This window comes from Triticum urartu, chromosome 5, assembly GCF_003073215.2.
Source record: "Triticum urartu cultivar G1812 chromosome 5, Tu2.1, whole genome shotgun sequence".
In the NCBI taxonomy this organism is placed as follows: domain Eukaryota; kingdom Viridiplantae; phylum Streptophyta; class Magnoliopsida; order Poales; family Poaceae; genus Triticum; species Triticum urartu.
The window spans coordinates 384,929,117-384,941,992 of record NC_053026.1 but is presented as its reverse complement, the minus strand read 5'-3'; positions in this window follow the sequence as shown (position 1 = coordinate 384,941,992).

The window sequence follows — 12,876 nt, the reverse complement described above, 5'->3', positions numbered from 1 at the left end:
GAGGAGGCTGCGCCCCCTCTAGGGTTCCCACCCCTAGAGGGGCGGCAGCCCCAAACCCATCTAAGGGTGGCGGCCACAAGGGGGAGGAGAGGGAGGCGCAGGGTATATGGGCCTTAGGGCCCATCTGCCATTAGGGTTTGCCCCCTCTCTCCTTCTAGGCGCATGGGCCTTAGTGGGACTGGTTCCCTTGGCCCATGTAGGCCAAGGAACACTCCCTTCAGCCCATGTGGCCCCCCGGGGCTGGTGGCCCCACTTGGTGGACCCCCGGGACCCTCCCGGTGGTCCCGGTACATTACCGATAAACCCCGAAACTCTTCCGGTGACCAAAACAGGACTTCCCATATATAAATCTTTACCTCCGGACCATTCCAGAACTCCTCGTGACGTCCGGGATCTCATCCGGGACTCCGAACAACATTCGGTAACCACATACAAACTTCCTTTACAACCCTAGCGTCATCGAACCTTAAGTGTGTAGACCCTACGGGTTCGGGAGACATGCAGACATGACCGAAACGTTCTCCGGTCAATAACCAACAGCGGGATCTGGATACCCATGTTGGCTCCCACACGTTCCACGATGATCTCATCGGATGAACCACGATGTCAAGGACTTAATCAATCCCGTATACAATTCCCTTTGTCTATCGGTACGATACTTGCCCGAGATTCGATCGTCGGTATACCGATACCTTGTTCAATCTCGTTACCGGCAAGTCTCTTTACTCGTTGCGTAACACATCATCCCGTGATCAACTCCTTGATCACATTGTGCACATTATGATGATGTCCTACCGAGTGGGCCCAGAGATACCTCTCCGTTTACACGGAGTGACAAATCCCAGTCTCGATTCGTGCCAACCCAACAGACACTTTCGGAGATACCTGTAATGTACCTTTATGGCCACCCAGTTACGTTGTGACGTTTGATACACCCAAAGCACTCCTACGGTATCCGGGAGTTGCACAATCTCATGGTCTAAGGAAACGATACTTGACATTAGAAAAGCTTTAGCATACGAACTACATGATCTTGTGTTAGGCTTAGGATTGGGTCTTGTCCATCACATCATTCTCCTAATGATGTGATCCCGTTATCAATGACATCCAATGTCCATGGTCAGGAAACCGTAACCATCTATTGATCAACGAGCTAGTCAACTAGAGGCTTACTAGGGACATGGTGTTGTCTATGTATCCACACATGTATCTGAGTTTCCTATCAATACAATTATAGCATGGATAATAAACGATTATCATGAACAAGGAAATATAATAATAACTAATTTATTATTGCCTCTAGGGCATATTTCCAACACTTTTCAGGTATTTCAGGATGTTCTTGACCGCTGTCCAGTGATCCATTCCTGGATTACTTTGGTACCTCCCTGCTAAACTTATAGCAAGGCACACATCAGGTCTGGTACACAGCATTGCATACATGATAGATCCTATGGCTGATGCATAGGGAACATCTTTCATATTCTCTCTACCTTCTGCAGTGGTCGGGCATTGAGTCTTACTCAATTTCACATCTTGTAACACAGGCAAGAACCCTTTCTTTGCTTGATCCATTTTGAACTTCTTCAAAATTTTGTCAAGGTATGTGCTTTGTGAAAGTCCAATTAAGCGTCTTGATCTATCTCTATAGATCTTAATGCCTAATATGTAAGCAGCTTCACCGAGGTCTTTCATTGAAAAACTTTTATTCAAGTATCCCTTTATGCTATCCAGAAATTCTATATCATTTCCAATTAGCAATATGTCATCCACATATAATATCAGAAATGCTACAGAGCTCCCACTCACTTTCTTGTAAATACAGGCTTCTCCGAAAGTCTGTATAAAACCAAATGCTCTGATCACACTATCAAAACGTTTATTCCAACTCCGAGAGGCTTGCACCAGTCCATAAATGGATCGCTGGAGCTTGCACACTTTGTTAGCTCCCTTTGGATCGACAAAACCTTCCGGTTGCATCATATACAACTCTTCTTCCAGAAATCCATTCAGGAATGCAGTTTTGACATCCATCTGCCAAATTTCATAATCATAAAATGCGGCAATCGCTAACATGATTCGGACGGACTTAAGCATCGCTACGGGTGAGAAGGTCTCATCGTAGTCAATCCCTTGAACTTGTCGAAAACCTTTCGCGACAAGTCGAGCTCTGTAGACAGTAACATTACCATCAGCGTCAGTCTTCTTCTTGAAGATCCATTTATTCTCAATTGCTTGCCGGTCATCGGGCAAGTCAACCAAAGTCCATACTTTGTTCTCATACATGGATCCCATCTCAGATTTCATGGCTTCAAGCCACTTTACGGAATCTGGGCTCACCATCGCTTCTTCATAGTTCGTAGGTTCATCATGATCTAGTGGCATGACTTCCAGAACTGGATTACCGTACCACTCTGGTGCGGATCTTACTCTGGTTGATCTACGAGGTTCAGTAGTATCTTGTTCTGAAGTTTCATGATCATTATCATTAACTTCCTCACTTATTGGTGTAGGTGTCGCAGAAACAATTTTCTGTGATGTACTACTTTCCAACAAGGGAGTAGGTACAGTTACCTCGTCAAGTTCTACTTTTCTCCCACTCACTTCTTTCGAGAGAAACTCCTTCTCAAGAAAGTTTCCGAATTTAGCGACAAAAGTCTTGCCTTCGGATCTGTGATAGAAGGTGTATCCAATAGTTTCCTTTGGATATCCTATGAAGACACATTTCTCCGATTTGGGTTCGAGCTTATCAGGTTGAAGCTTTTTCACATAAGCATCGCAGCCCCAAACTTTAAGAAACGACAACTTAGGTTTCTTGCCAAACCACAGTTCATAAGGCGTCGTTTCAACGGATTTTGATGGTGCCCTATTTAACGTGAATGCGGCCGTCTCTAGAGCATAACCCCAAAATGATAGCGGTAAATCAGTAAGAGACATCATAGATCGCACCATATCTAGTAAAGTACGATTACGACGTTCGGGCACACCATTACGTTGTGGTGTTCCGGGTGGCATGAGTTGCGAAACTATTCCACAGTTTTTCAAATGTACACCAAACTCGTAACTCAAATATTCTCCACGATCAGATCGTAGAAACTTTATTTTCTTGTTACGATGATTTTCAACTTCACTCTGAAATTCTTTGAACCTTCCAAATGTTTCAGATTTATGTTTCATTAAGTAAATATACCCATATCTGCTTAAATCATCTGTGAAGGTGAGAAAATAACGATATCCGCCACGAGCCTCAATATTCATCGGACCACATACATCGGTATGTATGATTTCCAACAAATCTGTTGCTCTCTCCATAGTACCGGAGAACGGTGTTTTAGTCATCTTGCCCATGAGGCACGGTTCGCAAGTACCAAGTGATTCATAATCAAGTGGTTCCAAAAGTCCATCAGTATGGAGTTTCTTCATGCGCTTTATACCGATATGACCTAAACGACAGTGCCACAAATAAGTTGCACTTTCATTATCAACTCTGCATCTTTTGGCTTCAACATTATGAATATGTGTATTACTACTATCGAGATTCAATAAGAATAGACCACTCTTCAAGGGTGCATGACCATAAAAGATATTACTCATATAAATAGAACAACCATTATTCTCTGATTTAAATGAATAACCGTCTCGCATTAAACAAGATCCAGATATAATGTTCATGCTCAACGCTGGCACCAAATAACAATTATTTAGGTCTAATATTAATCCTGAAGGTAGATGTAGAGGTAGCGTGCCGACTGCGTTCACATCGACTTTGGAACCGTTTCCCACGCGCATCGTCACCTCGTCCTTAGCCAATCTTCGCTTAATCCGTAGCCCCTGTTTCGAGTTGCAAATATTAGCAACAGAACCAGTATCAAATACCCAGGTGCTACTGTGAGCATTAGTAAGGTACACATCAATAACATGTATATCACATATACCTTTGTTCACTTTGCCATCCTTCTTATCCGCCAAATACTTGGGGCAGTTCCGCTTCCAGTGACCAGTCTGCTTGCAGTAGAAGCACTCAGTTTCAGGCTTAGGTCCAGACTTGGGTTTCTTCTCTTGAGCAGCAACTGGCTCGCTGTTCTTCTTGAAGTTCCCCTTCTTCTTTCCTTTGCCCTTTTTCTTGAAACTAGTGGTCTTGTTGACCATCAACACTTGATGCTCTTTCTTGATTTCTACCTCCGCAGCTTTCAGCATCGCGAAGAGCTCGGGAATAGTCTTGTTCATCCCTTGCATATTATAGTTCATCACGAAGCTCTTGTAGCTTGGTGGCAGTGATTGGAGAATTCTGTCAATGACGCAATCATTTGGAAGATTAACTCCCAATTGAATCAAGTGATTATTATACCCAGACATTTTGAGTATATGCTCACTGACAGAACTGTTCTCCTCCATCTTGCAGCTATAGAATTTATTGGAGACTTCATATCTCTCAATCCGGGCATTTGCTTGAAATATTAACTTCAACTCCTGGAACATCTCATATGCTCCATGACGTTCAAAACGTCGTTGAAGTCCCGATTCTAAGCCGTAAAGCATGGCACACTAAACTATCGAGTAGTCATCAGCTTTGCTCTGCCAGACGTTCATAACATCTGGCGTTGCTCCAGCAGCAGGCCTGGCACCCAGCGGTGCTTCCAGGACGTAATTCTTCTGTGCAGCAATGAGGATAATCCTCAAGTTACGGACCCAGTCCGTGTAATTGCTACCATCATCTTTCAACTTTGCTTTCTCAAGGAACGCATTAAAATTCAACGGAACAACAACACGAGCCATCTATCTACAATCAACATAAACAAGCAAGATACTATCAGGTACTAAGTTCATGATAAATTAAAGTTCAATTAATCATATTACTTAAGAACTCCCACTTAGATAGACATCCCTCTAATCCTCTAAGTGATCACGTGATCCAAATCAACTAAACCATGTCCGATCATCACGTGAGATGGAGTAGTTTCATCGGTGAACATCATTATGTTGATCATATCTACTATATGATTCACGCTCGACCTTTCGGTCTCCGTGTTCCGAGGCCATATCTGTATATGCTTGGCTCGTCAAGTATAACCTGAGTATTCTGCGTGTGCAACTGTTTTGCACCCGTTGTATTTGAACGTAGAGCCTATCACACCCGATCATCACGTGGTGTCTCAGCACGAAGAACTTTCGCAACGGTGCATACTCAGGGAGAACATTTCTTGATAATTTAGTGAGAGATCATCTTATAATGCTACCGTCAATCAAAGCAAGATAAGATGCATAAAAGATAAACATCACATGCAATCAATATAAGTGATATGATATGGCCATCATCATCTTGTGCCTGTGATCTCCATCTCCGAAGCACCGTCATGATCACCATCGTCACCGGCGCGACACCTTGATCTCCATCGTAGCATCGTTGTCGTCTCGCCAATCTTATGCTTCCACGACTATCCCTACCGTTTAGTAATAAAGTAAAGCATTACATCGCGATTGCATTTCATACAATAAAGCGACAACCATATGGCTCCTGCCAGTTGCCGATAACTCGGTTACAAAACATGATCATCTCATACAATAAAATTCAGCATCATGCCTTGACCATATCACATCACAACATGCCCTGCAAAAACAAGTTAGACGTCCTCTACTTTGTTGTTGCATGTTTTACGTGGCTGCTACGGGCTTAAGTAAGAACCAATATCACCTACGCATCAAAACCACAACGATAGTTTGTCAAATAGACTCCGTTTTAACCTTCGCAAGGACCGGGCGTAGCCATACTTGGTTCAACTAAAGTTGGAGAGACAGTCGCCCGCAAGCCATCTCTGTGCAAAGCACGTCGAGGGAACCGGTCTCGCGTAAGCGTACGCGTAAGGTTGGTCCGGGTCGTCTCGTCCAACAATACCGCCGAACCAAAGTATGACATGCTGGTAGGCAGTATGACTTATATCGCCCACAACTCACTTGTGTTCTACTCGTGCATATAACATCAACATAAATAACCTAGGCTCGGATGCCACTGTTGGGTTTCGTAGTAATTTCAAAAAATTTCCTACGCACACGCAAGATCATGTGATGCATAGCAACGAGGGGGAGAGTGTTGTCTACGTACCCAACGCAGACCGACTGCGGAAGTGATGACACGACGTAGAGGAAGTAGTCGTACGTCTTCACGATCCAACCGATCAAGCATCGAAACTACGGCACCTCCGAGTTTGAGCACACGTTCAGCTTGATGACGATCCCCGGACTCCGATCCAGCAAAGTGTCGGGGAAGAGTTCTGTCAGCACGACGGCGTGGTGACGATCTTAATGTACTACAGCAGCAGGGTTTCGCCTAAACTCCGCTACAGTATTATCGAGGTATATGGTGGCAGGGGGCACCGCACACGGCTAAGGAATAGATCACGTGGATAAACTTGTGTGTCTAGAGGTGCCCCCTGCCTCCGTATATAAAGGAGTAGAGGGGGGAGACTGGCCGGCCAAGGAGGAGGGCGCAGGAGAGTCCTACTCCCTTTAGGAGTAGGATTCCCCCCCCCCAATCCTAGTCGGAATAGGATTCGCGGAGGGGGAAAAGAGGAGGAGGGGGCTGGCCACCTCTCCTAGTCCTAATAGGACTAGGGGAAGGGGGAGGCGCACAGCCCATCTAGGGCAGCCTCTTCTCTTTTCCACCAAGGCCCACTATGGCCCATATAGCTCTCGGGGGGTTCAGGTAACCCTCCCGGTATTCCGGTAAAATCCCGATTTCACCCGGAACACATCCGATATCCAAACATAGGCTTCCAATATATCAATCTTTACGTCTCGACCATTTTGAGACTCCTCGTCATGTCCATGATCACATCCGGGACTCCGAACAACCTTCGGTACATCAAAATGCATAAACTCATAATGTAACTGTCATCGTAACCTTAAGCGTGCGGACCCTACGGGCTCGAGAACAATGTAGACATGACCGAGACACGTCTCCGGTCAATAACCAATAGCGGGACCTGGATGCCCATATTGGCTCCTACATATTCTACGAAGATCTTTATCGGTCAGACCGCATAACAACATACGTTGTTCCCTTTGTCATCGGTATGTTACTTGCCCGAGATTCGATCGTCGGTATCCAATACCTAGTTCAATCTCGTTATCGGCAAGTCTCTTTACTCGTTCTGTAATACATCATCTCACAACTAACATATTAGTTGTAATGCTTGCAAGGCTTATGTGATGTGTATTACCGAGAGGGCCCAGAGATACCTCTCCGACAATCGGAGTGACAAATCCTAATCTCGATGTACGCCAAGCCAACATCTACCTTCGGAGACACCTGTAATGCTCCTTTATAATCACCCAGTTACATTGTGACGTTTGGTAGCACCCAAAGTGTTCCTCCGGCAAACGGGAGTTGCATAATCTCATAGTCATAGGAACATGTATAAGTCATGAAGAAAGCAATAGCAACATACTAAACGATCGTGTGCTAAGCTAATGGAATGGGTCATGTCAATCAGATCATTCAACTAATGATGTGACCTCGTTAATCAAATAACAACTCATTGTTCATGGTTAGGAAACATAACCATCTTTGATTAACGAGCTAGTCAAGTAGAGGCATACTAGTGACACTTTGTTTGTCTATGTATTCACACATGTATTATGTTTCCGGTTAATACAATTCTAGCATGAATAATAAACATTTATCATGATTATAAGGAAATAAATAATAACTTTATTATTGCCTCTAGGGCATATTTCCTTCAATAGCTAGTAAAGGAAAGAATGTTGTTAACATTACAGTTATGAGAAGTGATCCACCTAGACCAGTTGATTTGAACATTGTTCATGTTTATGAAGAGCAGGTTCCTTTGTCAGAAATAGGTGTACCAGTTGTCTATGAGGTAGACAATTCAGGAGTTCTTTTCCCCAGCCAAGTGAAACCCCAACCACAGCCAGTCCAAGTAATGAACACACAAGAGAGCTCTTGTTTGTTGAAGCAAAAGGGCCCAAGTGAACCCGAGTTTGCTTTGGATAATGGTAATGAGAGGCATGAGTATTTCATGGAGACAGACCAAGAGCAAGAGCACATTGAGCAGATGACGGAGCAGAAAAGAAATGAAGAAATTCAGAGGTACATGAGTAATAAGATACAAAGAGAGAAGTACAAGGCAGCAAAAAGAAAACTCCCACAGCTGCTTGCTGAGGAGTTCACTGATAGTGAAAGTGAGGATGAAGATCTAGAAGATGAGAACATATTGGCTAGGTTGGAGGCAATGAAGAGGCATAGGGATGATCCACTATATCACTTTGAAGGAGACATTGATGTAGAAGAGCTATATGGATCAGATGAGGAGGAGGAGGAGAATGAAGGAAGAGATGAAGAGGAAGGACAAGAGGAGCCACTAGATGAGGGCTTGAGAGGAAGAAGCAGTGTAGGAGGAAGCAGTGCAGGAGGTAGCAGCAGCATAGGAGGAAGTAAGGAGGGGGAAGGGGCCGACAACAAGATCCCATGCAAGTTTGGATCAAATCATAGAGCAAAACTGGGCACCTTCATCTGATGAGGAGAGCAACCCAGGTGACTTAAGTCAGGAAGAGAATGATTGGGCTTAGCTTCCACCATTTAAGCCATCAAATGGTAGGAAGAGCAAGGCCAAAAAGAATAAAGTTAGGGTTTGGTATGATGAGAAGAGGGAAAACCCACAAGAACAATTTGTCAAGAAACTTTGTTTCCTAGATGTGCAGCAGTTCAGAAGGGCACTGCTTACATTTCACATCTCACAAAACAGGAACTACTCATTTCATAGGAATTGCTCAGATAGAATTATTGTAGTTTGTAGTACAGATGACTGTCCTTTTTCATTGCTGCTTCCAAAATTGCACATGAGAAGAAATTTTGCATAAATAAAATGAACTTGTACCACAATTTCCCTGCTGTTGGAGAGAGCACCAAAGTGACTGCTAGGTGGTTGGCACATGAGTGTGAGCAATAGTTAAGGTCTGACATAAACACACTAGTCCAGGAAATAATGGACAATTTGAAGAAAAAACATGGAATTGAAGTGTCCATTCACATGGTCTACAGGGCAAGGAAAGCAACTAAGGAAGTTGTCCAAGGAGATCAGAGGGCACAATACACTAGGATAAGGGATTACCTCCAAGTTGTGTTGGATACCAATCCTGGAAGTAGATGCATTGTTACAACAAAGCATTTAAAGACTCGGCCTAGCAAAAACCCTAGATTTCATGGCTTGTTCATGTGCCTCAATGCTTGCAAAGAGGGCTTCATAAATGGTTGCAGACCCTTCATAGGTACTTGCATAATTATTTTCCCAACATCTTTCCCATTGCATTTGGTTATGTTTGGTACTAATGTGTTCTGTTTGGTTTTAGGTGTTGATGGTTGCTTTGTTAAGTTGACAATAGGGCAACAAATATTGGCTGCAACTGGAAGAGATAGTAATAACAACATCTTTCCCATTGCATTTGCAATTGTTGACAAGGAAGACACTGCCAGCTGGTCCTGGTTTCTAACCCAGCTCAAGTATGCTCTTGGTGGTGAGTCAGGGAACTATGGCAACTACACTATCATATCTGATAGACAAAAGGTACCTCGCACATCATCACTCTTATATTTACTGAAGTTTTACCATGCTTAGTACTGTCAAATTGTTTGTTGTTATACTATATTTTGAACACTAGTTATTTAAACAGTGCCTTCTTAAAGCCATAAACAATGTCTTCCCAAATTGCCCTCAAAGATACTGCCTTAGACATATTTATCAGAACTTTCAAACAGCTGGCTTTAGAGGTGAAGAGTTAAAGAAGTATATGGATCAGGCTAGTTATTCATATACTGAGCATGGTTTTGATGAAGCAATGGAAGGCATGAAAAGAGAGTGTGAGGCAGCTTGGAAATGGCCTAGAAAGATACCCAAGCATACATGGGCTAGACATGCCATGGATAAAAATTGTAAAACTGATTTGGTTGTTAACAATATTAGTGAAGTTTTCAACAAAATGATACTTGATGTGAGAGGGAAACCAATTAAAACCATGGTTGATGGCATCAGAACTAAATTGCTAGTTAAGTTCAATGCAAACAGGACCAAGACTGGGACAACCAAGTGGCAGATATGCCCAACATATGCTGAAAAACTAGAAGAAGCAAAACACCATGCTAGATATTGCCAGTCCATCAAAGCAGGACCTGATCTATACCAGGTTAGCAGTGGAGAAAGCACACATGCAGTAAATCTACAAGTGCACACATGTGGGTGTAGTAAATGGGACATGACTGGTGTTCCTTGCAAGCATGGTGTTTCTGCAATTAATAAGGCAAAACTTCATCCAGAAGATTTTGTTAGTGATTTCTTCAAGAAACCAATGTACCAAGCAGCCTACAATCCAATTGTGTATCATGTGTCTGGGCCTGATCTATGGCCAAATACTGGGACCCTAACATAGAACCACCAGTTTTCAGAGACAAGCGAGGAAAGAAGCAGAATAAGAGGAGAAGGAATCAGTTTGATAAGCCAGCTCCCAAAGATACTTCAAGGATGAAAACAATAACATGCAGCAATTGCAACTTGACAGGTCATAGGTACACTAGCTGCCACAAAAATCTGAAGCCAGCCCTAGCAATGAGAAGGAACCAACACCAGGTTGAATCTTGTGTATATATGTTGTCACTGCAGGTTAAATCTTGTGTATATTTAATACTAAGTTCTAATCTGTCTATATGTTGTCACTGCAAGAAAACAGGAGAGTTGATGCACCAATGGCAGCTCCATCTGCTCCACCAGCAGCAAGGGCAAGAGCTCCTGCTGCAACCAGTGCAACACCAAGGACAGCTCCATCAGCTCCAGCTGCAACTAGGGCTGCACCTAGGGCAGCTCCTTCTGCTCCTGCTCCAACAAGACCAAGTTCATCTTCTGCTGTTGCTGATAGACCTAGTTCATCTTCTGCTAGTGCTGCTAGGACAAGGGCAAAGAGAACATTCATACCACCAAGAGTGTCAGGTACTGGAAGAGTGAGAAAGCCATCATACAAGATGTCTGACTGGTTCAATTGTTCTCAAGGCTGCAAGAAGTGATATCATGTTGAAACATGTTTAATTCGGCCTGTTTTGGCTAGTTTGTGATGAAGAATATTAAGAATTTCATGTTGAAACCAGTTAGTTCAAGTCCAAGTGGCGGACTATGTAATGTACCTAATGGTTGTGATGCACTATCATACCAGTTAGTTATGATGTTTTCAAGAAGTTTTCATTCTGTTGTTGTGATGATGATCATAGTTTTCATAGTTGATATGATGATGATCTTAGTTTTCATGGTGTTGATATGTTGGTGATCATAGTTTTAATAGTTGATATGATGATGATCTTAGTTTTCATAGTTGATATGTTGATGATCATAATTGATATGTTGGTGATCATAGTTTTCATAGTTGATATGATGATCTTAGTTTTCATGGTGTTGTTATGATGGTGATCACTTGGGCATTTAGGGTGCCTCGACGTCGACAAAAAAAATTGCACAAAAATAGTTTGGCCTGAGGCTCGAACCCAGGACCAGTGGGTAGTAACCATGCGTTCAATGCCAATGGGATAGTGCTAGTGATCTTGTTTGAGTAGCATCCGCAATTTTACTTATATTTAGTTAGGCACGTACTGTGTTGAGAGTGCATTGTGGTCGGCAGCATGGTGAACGTGCGTTTAGTATAACTCGTCATTTCGGTTTCTCAGCCTTTAATACATGTCCACCCACCGCTCTCTCCGATCACTCGCCCACTCGCCGCCCGCACCGCCCACTCCACTTCCCCCTCTCTCCCGTCGAAACCACCGCCGACAGCCACCCCACCGTCGCCATGGACTGGCAGCTGGCCATCGAAGAGCTCGCCGACAACAACCAGGAGCTGCGCGCGCAGTACAAGGAGATCGCGCGCTGGTTCCCTAGTCTGGCGATGCTGAGGAACCATGCCCGCGGCCTGGTGAAGGTGATGACACATGCCGAAAGGCAGCGTGCTTTCCCTACCGGCCGCATCGTCCCGCCGGCGACCATTCTCCTGTGGGCGATGCACGAGGTGCAGCGCTCCCCCGACCCCAGGCAGCGCGCCCGTTGGTGGATGTACCGCTCATCCACCATGCCGGCGGCCGCCGCAGATGAAATCACCGACGCCGTCCTTGCTCTCCCAGCCCCCATCAACAACGCCTACTGGGAGAGGTGCAATCCATGGGTCCTCGGGCCAGACGAGGACTCTGACGCCGAGTCCTCTGACGACTACTACTCTAATGATTCTGGCGACTACTCCTCTGACGACGAGGTGGACGAGGTCGTCGTACTCTCCTCCGACTCCTCTGATGACGAGCCTAATGTGCAGCTCCTGGCGCTGATACGTCTCCAACGTATCTATAATTTTTGATTGCTCCATGCTATATTATCTACTGTTTTAGACATTATTGGGCTTTATTTTCCACTTTTATATTATTTTTGTGACCAACCTATTAACCGGAGGCCCAACCCAGAATTGCTGTTTTTTGCCTGTTTTAGGGTTTCGAAGAAAAGGAATATCAAACGGAGTCCAAACGGAATGAAACCTTTGGAAATGTGATTTTCTCATCAGATAAGATCCAGGAGACTTGGACCCTCCGTCAAGAAAGCCATGAGGTGCTCACGAGGGTAGGGGCGCGCCCCCTCCCCTAGGGCGCGTCCCCTACCTCGTGGGCCCCTCGAAGCTCCACCGACGTACTTCTTCCTCCTATATATATATCCACGTACCCCCAAACGATCGGGGACGGAGCCAAAAACCTAATTCCACCACCGCAACTTTCTGTATCCACGAGATCCCATCTTGGGGCCTGTTCCGGAGCTCCGCCGGAGGAGGCATCGATCACGGAGGGCT